The sequence below is a fragment of the Lemur catta genome, chromosome 8 (assembly GCF_020740605.2).
Source record: "Lemur catta isolate mLemCat1 chromosome 8, mLemCat1.pri, whole genome shotgun sequence".
In the NCBI taxonomy this organism is placed as follows: domain Eukaryota; kingdom Metazoa; phylum Chordata; class Mammalia; order Primates; family Lemuridae; genus Lemur; species Lemur catta.
The window spans coordinates 40,699,751-40,708,500 of record NC_059135.1 but is presented as its reverse complement, the minus strand read 5'-3'; positions in this window follow the sequence as shown (position 1 = coordinate 40,708,500).

Sequence of the window (8,750 nt, the reverse complement as noted above, 5' to 3'; positions counted from 1 at the left end):
AATGGCCAACAAGTATATGAAAAGATGTTCGACATCATTAATCATCAGGGAAATGCAAATCAAAACCATAAACGAGATATCACCTCACACCTGTTAGCATGGTTATCAAAAGAAACAAAAGATAGTATGTTGGCAAAGTTGTGGAGAAATTGGATCCCCTCTACACTGTTGGTATGTAAACAGTCTGTCACATTTTCTTTTGCCATTGACTTTTCAAGAACAGTGAAAGATGAACAGATCTTAATATACTGATCTAAAAAGATGCCAATTTTTAAAAAGTATCCTATTAGTGTTGGCTATGTGACATTTCTGCAAATGTTTCCATGTGTTTTGAAATTCTTTTTAAATAAACATTCTGGAATAATATGAAGAGGAACAAAGATGCTTTGGGGAGTGGGAGGGATGCTTTGGATATCATCACATTCCAAATTCTCATTATCTATTAAAGTATGACCTACACCATTTATGGATAAAATAATACACAGAAAAATCTGTGAGATCACTTACGTCTGCCTTTCAAGTATCTGGGGGAAGCATCATGATCCTGCCTTACACACCTTATTTACAGTGGATAAATAAACATCGATATATACCAGACATCTTGTATTTTAATATTTCTTTCTTGGTTTCAACCTATCTAAAACACACATAATCATAAAAATGACAAATTACCATTTAAAAAATTTGAGTGACTTATTTTTTAGTAGGATTCCCAAATGTATGACTCATGGGCAAGGAACCTAGTGCCTGAAAACATTTAGGGAGTAGACACACTTACTAGAGTTTTGTTCAAGTGTCAAGTCAGTTATAATCACTTTGTAATCTAAAGTGTAGATATTTAGGGAATGCTCCTTAGGTGAAATATTAGTTTTCATAAGACTTTGTGGCAAATGTCCTATAATTATAAATTTTAATAAGACCATCTGAACACTTGCAAACTGTTAATTATAAAGGGATATTTAAAACTATATTTTAAAAGTCAAATCATGCTTGGCCATTAAGAACTGAGTTAAAATATAAACAAGTTTGAAAATAACATGATGTAAGGCATTTAAATTATTACTATCATTTCCTATCCTTAGTTTTCTGGGCTGTTAGGTAAACTCAACTCTTTGTCTCTCCTCATCACCCAAATGAAAGAGCTTGATGTCATATTAAATAGTGAGAAGAACTAAAACATCAAATGTCAATACAAGAGGATACATTTATGTGCTGATTAAAACAGAATTAACAAAAATGATGACCAGAGAGTATGGAATCAATTTACACCTGGCAGTAAAACTAAAAGGATAATGTTTCTTTTGTGAAATATTTTCCACATTGGTTCTAGCAATTTATGCATCATTAATAACATCTGTGACATTTAAAAAAGGTTAGTTAAAGGAAGAAAGGAGAGAGAGAGAGGAAAAAAGAAAAAAAGAGAGAGAGAAAAAACACTTTGGTTAATTCAGTTGCTTACTTCATCTCCAATTTTCCTGTGTTGTTTTTCAGTAATATGAAATCATAAAGGAATCTAGAATAGGCCAGATACATGAAGATATTTCCACTATATGTGCCTGTGAGTTTACTAAACACAATCATATTTTCACCCCCTTTAGTAAGGTGGAGAAGGTGGATGACTTGTTTGCTTACAGGAGGCTAATTGAACAGGATCACTTAGTTCCTCACTCCCGTTTGGCAGGCTTTATGTAATAGCTACTCATGCTAAGAAACTACATTATGTTCATCAGGTATAAATTATGTTTGTATTTCAGCATTTTTATCAAGATAATATTTTCAGTGTTCACCATGTTTATATTAAGCAAATCATTGTAGTTCTTCATGGGTTGTAAAGGTATGAATTATCCTACAAGTTCAAAGGTTTTTTCTTTTCTTTTGGGCCAAGCTAAGTCTTAATTGGTTGCCCACACTGTGATCCGGGGTTTTGTTGTAGTCATGCTGTGGACAAAGAATTTCAGTAGGAATCCCACCTGTTTGACAAGAGCATTTTGGCCCATTCTAAATGCCTGGATGTTTTCTTTCAAAATATTGTTTCAACTGCAACCTTTTAAGGTACCAGCACTAATACTTAAAGGAAGCATATCTTTCTCTAAGGATCTCACAGAAAGAGTAACACAAAGTGAATTCAATTCAATTTATTTACCATGATTTCAGTTTCTACTATGTGCCAGGCATAATATTTAATGCCAAGATTTTAAAAAATTAAGAAAATGTAAAATTGTAATAAAGAGCCCAAAATACAAAATAAATTCTAACTGTTGTAAAATAAGAAATGCATGAGAATACATTTGTCTGCCTCACATTTAGTAGCCTGCATGTCATCATGTAAATCCTGCTACTAAAATTAGTAGATTCATTTTGAATAGTCCTTTCTCCTGAACTATCTCAAGTAGTTCAGAGGAAGCTAACGTAGTTTATAAAAGGCTAAAGATTCAGTATCTTCAGCAGCCAAAATTATTTCAAAGGTTGTCTCAGAATAAACCCATCATTTATTTATTCTACACCATATATTGTGGCTCCTTTTCATTGTGGCTCCTTTCTGGCAGTGGGAACTCTTCTCACTTGATGACTTAAGGATATGGGGTAGCAACTGTGGCAATCAGATTGAATGACCAAATTAGAACTGGTGCTGGCACTGGCCCCTAAATATCAGGAGAAGAAACTCATCCCTTCTTCTCACTGAAGAAACAGGGCAATATTTACAAAAACACAGAGACAGATATAACATTTGCTCAGCAACTTTTATCAACAGACACTCTCAGTTATGTACAGGCTGCCAGAGAAGTTGGTGGAAAGTCAAATTAAAAACTTTTAGTTGTAGAAGCTACTTGGACTCCAAAGTAAGAATCACCACTTCATTGAAGTTATTTTTAATAAGGGTAGGAAAGTAGCTTTACTAATGACAAAATAATGAATACATCAATAGCATTAAAGCAGTTTATTTTAAAATTGTACAGAGATTCTGTAGTAGAAAGAAAGGACTGTTCTGAAAGACAGAGGTATAGATTCCCGTTCCCACTCTCTTTCTCGCTTTCTCTCTCTGTCCACACTCATACACATGTATCTATAAATATGGACAAACATAGGCAGAAAGGTTAAGTATCCAGGATTTTGTGTATATTTGTATGTACATATATTTATGCATATATCCATGTATTATATTCTATGTACTATATAATATGTATGTTACACATATAATATATATTATACATGTAATATATATACAATGTGACTAAAACATATTTAAAATTTATATACACACAGCCCGCTAGAGGCTCAAACTTTCTGGTTCTGTTTCTTCATCTATTATAGTCAGAAAGCTGAAAAATTACTAAAGACTTTATGGCTATAAATTTATATTATTTAATAAATTTTATCACTTTGCCTTTGATAAAAATGACCACTGTTGATTGGTTCAAGATTAGGAAGAAAAAGTAGCCATTTAAGAATTCCATTATTATAGGAATTATTTTCTTTCTAGTAGAATATTCTCCAAATATTTAATAAAAACTGAAAAACTCATAAATGTATTAATTTCTTAAATGTCTGGGTATGAATGTTAATAGAAGATGCAGTTACTAAATCTAGGGGAAACATAATCTTGAATAACTATCAGGACTGCTATGGCTGAACTTTAATCTGGAAGAAAGTGTGTTTGTACTTGCCAAGAATATTAATATTTAATAAATCTGTTAACACTGAGCTAGTTGAAAGATATCTTGGGGTTTTCCACTTATAGGAACAGTTTCACTTCCCACTATGTAAACAATATTTTTCTTTGATCTGCATTCTGTAGTTAAGCTAGTTAAGTGCATTCCTCTGGTATTTTAAATATACAAGTATGATAACTTGCTGGATGGAATAAAAAAACCACAGGTAAATGCACTTAGTCTAACTAAAACACATTTAAAATTCATTCTTATCTTCTACTATGTAGCCCTAAAATGTTGACTATTTTTCTCTTCTGTGTAAAATTCAGCAATACCTTTCCCATTTCCCTTCTTTAATTAGGGATAATAATAATAATTGATTCATCCTCAAGAAATGAAAAGAAAATCTTAGCTCCTCAGAGCCTAACATTTGAAGTAACCATCATAGTAAACCTTGCAAAAGAGTATTTTAATTAGAATTGTTTCATTTTTTAATATATATGTATTGGCATATTGTCCCTTGGTTTCATCCAAACACACAGTTTTGCTTTCAAATATACATATTGAATATATAATCACTTTTAATATGTCAGTATGATTTTAGAGTACAATTTTTAAGGTTACTGTGTTTATAATTTGAACTTAACTTTTAAAATTTTAATGTAGTAACTTATCCCGAGTTTCTTAACAACAAGAACAATGAAAGCCTTCTGAACGTTAGCTCTGGATTTTGAAATACTGACACTGCAGATCAGTTGAATAAAATGCATAGAAGACAGACTCTCTATTTCTTAACTTAGAGAATATGGACTTTCTCTCTACACATGCATGATGACAATGTATGGCCTATATTTTCCCAAATAGACATGCCATGGTGACAGTTAATAGAAGGAAAAAGCTTGAGTGATTGTATTTTGGTATTGGTGTCCAACATTTGGAAAGGGACTAGAGAAAATAATGGCTGTCCCATATAGCCTCAGGCAATAAAGATATACCTGCTCTGTTACATCCCTCCTCTCCTCTCCTTTCTTTTCCTTTCCTTCTTTCTTTCATAGGTTTAATGAATAAGGGAAATGAAGACTTAGCTACTAAAGGCTATCCTTTAAACCAGCTGAGGTCAACAGGACACATACCCTAGAATCACTGGCTGGTCTAGTGGCTGCATTAGTACCAGCTCTGATCAGCCCACGTCACTCAGTCTCTCACTCTGTGCCCAGGCACAATTTGGATCTTCCTTTTTTTTTATTCATTCCACCACTATTTATTAAACAAATAGTATATATACTATGTGAGTTACTGGAAATATCAAGATAAAAAGCACATGTACTTAGCTTAATTGGCTTACACTTGAAAGAGGACAGTTTATAAATAAACAATTATAGTTGTAGAGCCCATGTAGAAAGCTGGTATTTTACCTACAGCTATTTAGAGACTGGACCCAACACATTGTCATGTACCAAGTCTTTTACCACCATGTCACCAAAGCAAGGTGATTCTGTGCTGGCCCTCAACTTGCATTTCTCACTCAACAAAAGGAAAAAGGTGGCCTGGCAGGCCTGTGGCAGCGGTGGAGGCTCTGGGGTGGGATCTTGGGGTCCAGGCACAGCTCTGGACTCTTGTTAGTGGCGGCCCGGGCCCTGCAGGAGCTCTGGAGCCACAGGGGCAGGCCTTGGGCTCCAGTGGGACAGCTTCAGAGCCGGGACTGGGGAGGAGCCAGAAGCAGGGCTTCCGAGCAGGGCCTCAGAGATGGAAGCAAGGCCACATAGGTGGAAGACTGACCCAATCTGGAGGGTGGAGTCAGGGCTGAGCAGCCAACGGGGTGTTCCACAGGCTCAGGGACTGCACGGATGCCAAGTCTCATGGCTGGAGGTCAGTTCTAGAGACCCAGGGCCCATGGAGCTCTACCCGGCGCCTCCAGGACCTGCGGAAGCAGTTTCCCAAAGCCTCCCAGGTAGGAGCCTGCGGTGCCCCGTCAACTCCCGCGTTCAGATCCTGTTGCGCTGTCGGGGAAGGACGCTTAGCTTCCAGTCACAGGGTACGGCTCAGAGGAGCCTCCAGTTAGTCTGCTCCCTACCCAGCCTAGTCAGGTGATGTAAAGGCCGCCACCAGGAAGCTGAGTCACATGCCAACCTGGCACTGTGTCCCTGAGAGCACAGGATAGCTTTAGCTATGGAATCCTGGGATTGGCTGCTGCCCAGTCCCCACCAGGCCTGTTGTCTGGTGCAAGACTCTGCGCAGACTCCAGGCAGGTCCCCAGTCTGTCCAGGTAGAGGACAGTGGAGGGAGCGCTGTCACATGGTCCGCGGGCTGGGCGCAGCACCCCAGTGCTCTATCCTCCTAGTCTTCCCTGCCTATAGTATAGACAGATGACTTTGATCTTGTCCAGTGTATTGCCGTCACCTTCTTTTTCACACTGAGTGTCCCGCATTGTTTCTCTTGTGATTTCACAATGTTCCTTCCGAGAAGAGCTATCCATAGGTAGGCATCTTCCTGCAGTTTACACTTTTTCCTTGAGAGTGGCCTGCTTGCAGGCTGCTTCTAGTCGGCCATCCTCTGATCCCCTCACCTCTTGTCCTTGTGTCTTTGTTATCTACATGCCGTTTCCCCAGCTAGTTTTTTGAGGGCTAAAGCATGTTGTATTTATTTCTTCCTTCTCTACGATACAGAGCAAAGTGTCTAAAACATTTGTTTAATGTTTAAACATTTGTTTAATGTATACTAAATGCTGCCTAACATGAACATGGGAGTAATAAAAGTACATATTGGAAATTAGACATAGACATTGAAGAGGATGAAATAAAAAAATGTTATAACACTGTTTTAGCAGTTATTTTGTTAATAGGAATGACTTAAACTAGGTTTTTATTCTTTGGAGTTGATTTCTGAGTCAATAAGCACATATATTTCAAATGTTTCTGTTTTTGCTCAGTAAGAAAAAAATCACAGCTGTAACTACCAGTGTGCCATATTATCCAGAATAACATTTTAAATGTCATCTAAATGGAAGAGGGAAAGTGTTTTTTGAATAAAGAATTCAATCCATAAGTTATTTATTAACACTCAAGTATGTGTCTGTGTGTGTGTAAAAGAATACCAGGTGCAGATAATAATGGTAAATAATTTAAGATCTAGATTCTCAAATGAAGCAATTTATACCCTAGATAATTAATCCTTTTACCAAATATATTTTAGTCAAATTTTCTTCTTAAAAATTGGGCTGATTTATGCTCTTTGGAACATTATTTTCAAATTGTCATTTTTTTGACAATTGTATTAATAATTGATATTCCCAGTCTTTTTCTTTAAATTTTGTCAATATGAATAAAAAATTGTTTATGTGTTGATATGTTTTTTCCAGTTAGTGAGGGTGAGCATCTTCTAAATGACTATTGGCCATTTGCATTTCACCTTCTGTGAACTGTTTATTCATATCTTGGCTTCTATCTATTGAGTTTTTAAGGTTTAAAAGTGGAATTATAGATCTTTTAAAATATATTCCATATTTGAACCCTTTAGTACATGCATTAAAAATATTTAATCAGTTTTTTGACTTATATTTTAGTTTTATGGTATATATTATCACACAGATATTTTTATTTTACCTTTTTTCTTAGAGTTTACATTTTGAGGGTTACTTGATATCAACTCCAATTCCACACTCCCAAATTATGATTACATTCCTCAGTTATACATTTAACATTATATAAGTTTTTAAAATATATATTTAGGTCTTTAACTGAAATTTATTTTTATTTTGTGACTATTTTAGGGTAGGGATTTAACTACCCATTTTTCTCTGGATGAAAGTCAGCCAAATATCTCAACCCAATTTAATGTCTTCAGTTTTTCTCTTTTAAAAAAAATCCATAACAATTAAGGAGGATGTAATGGAATGAACCAATTTAAGAAAAGGAGAAACAGTTATTGGTTGAAGGGTAAAAAACACAGAATCTTTTGGGTATGAGAATACAAGAGAATAGAGGGAGAGATGATACTGTGAGCAGTAGCAGGGTGTTATAGTTAGGTGAAGCTTGCTCAGTTCAATCTTGCCCATCTCCTAAATGAGTTGGGGCACTTAAGCCTCACAGTATTCAATTGAGACCTAGAAGAAAGTTGGTCCTTTGGTCTACAGCAGTGGGTTTCTGAGATGATGGACAGCCCCAGTGTTGCAGAGGACATGCTGAGCATTCTGGATCTGTGCACGTGCGGGGTGGGCATTGCCAGGCATCAAGGAACAGGAAACAGGCTTTCTGCTCCCATGGTCTGTGGTGGGCAGCGATGTTTGCAGCCTGCATGAGGACCTCAGGCAGTTGTCGGGGTGGGTGGTCAGGCTGTTTCTCTGCATGAATCAGAAGGAACAGACGCAGCTGAATATATTAAACAAATTCATTCCATTTGATTTATCTGTTGCGAGTAAGAATATTATCACTATTAGCTAATGTTAAAATTGATGTGTATTAGGCATGCTGCTAAAATTTAAAAATACATATTTGGCTAAGATCTCTGAAAGAGGGAAAAATAGATTGGAATCAAAGGACAAGAGAAGTATATACTATAAATGAAATGGTAATAACTTCTATTAATTGTGTGAATACTGTTTACCTTTCTAAAACATGTAGAATGTCTTATTAGAGAAGAAATTGTTTCTGAGCCATAGTAGAAAAGTTTTGATTTTTTCCTCCAAACTGAAGACTACAAAAGATTTCAGATTTGTTTATAAAATGTGGGTTTTGATGAATTTCTAACATTCAGTGTCATTTTAATATTTAGTATTGTTTAGTATTATGTATAAGAAGTTACCTATGAAATTTAAATTTTGTTTACTACATGATTAAAATAACCTGTAGTTTGATGTATTTAGAAGTTTTTATTTCATAGAATTATAGCCTCAGGGAGATTTTTCTTACAGATGTATCATATCACCACCCTTTAGCTTTGCACCTGGGTTGGCTCAAATCCAACATCCAAACTCTAATTTAATGTAAATTTTCATTTTATTTTTCTCAGGCAGAGACTTGAATCATCAAGTTGTCTTCTGAAATAGCAATAGTTTCAAGTCCACTTTAGCACCATGTGTGACTTTTAACTTCATCCTTGTGG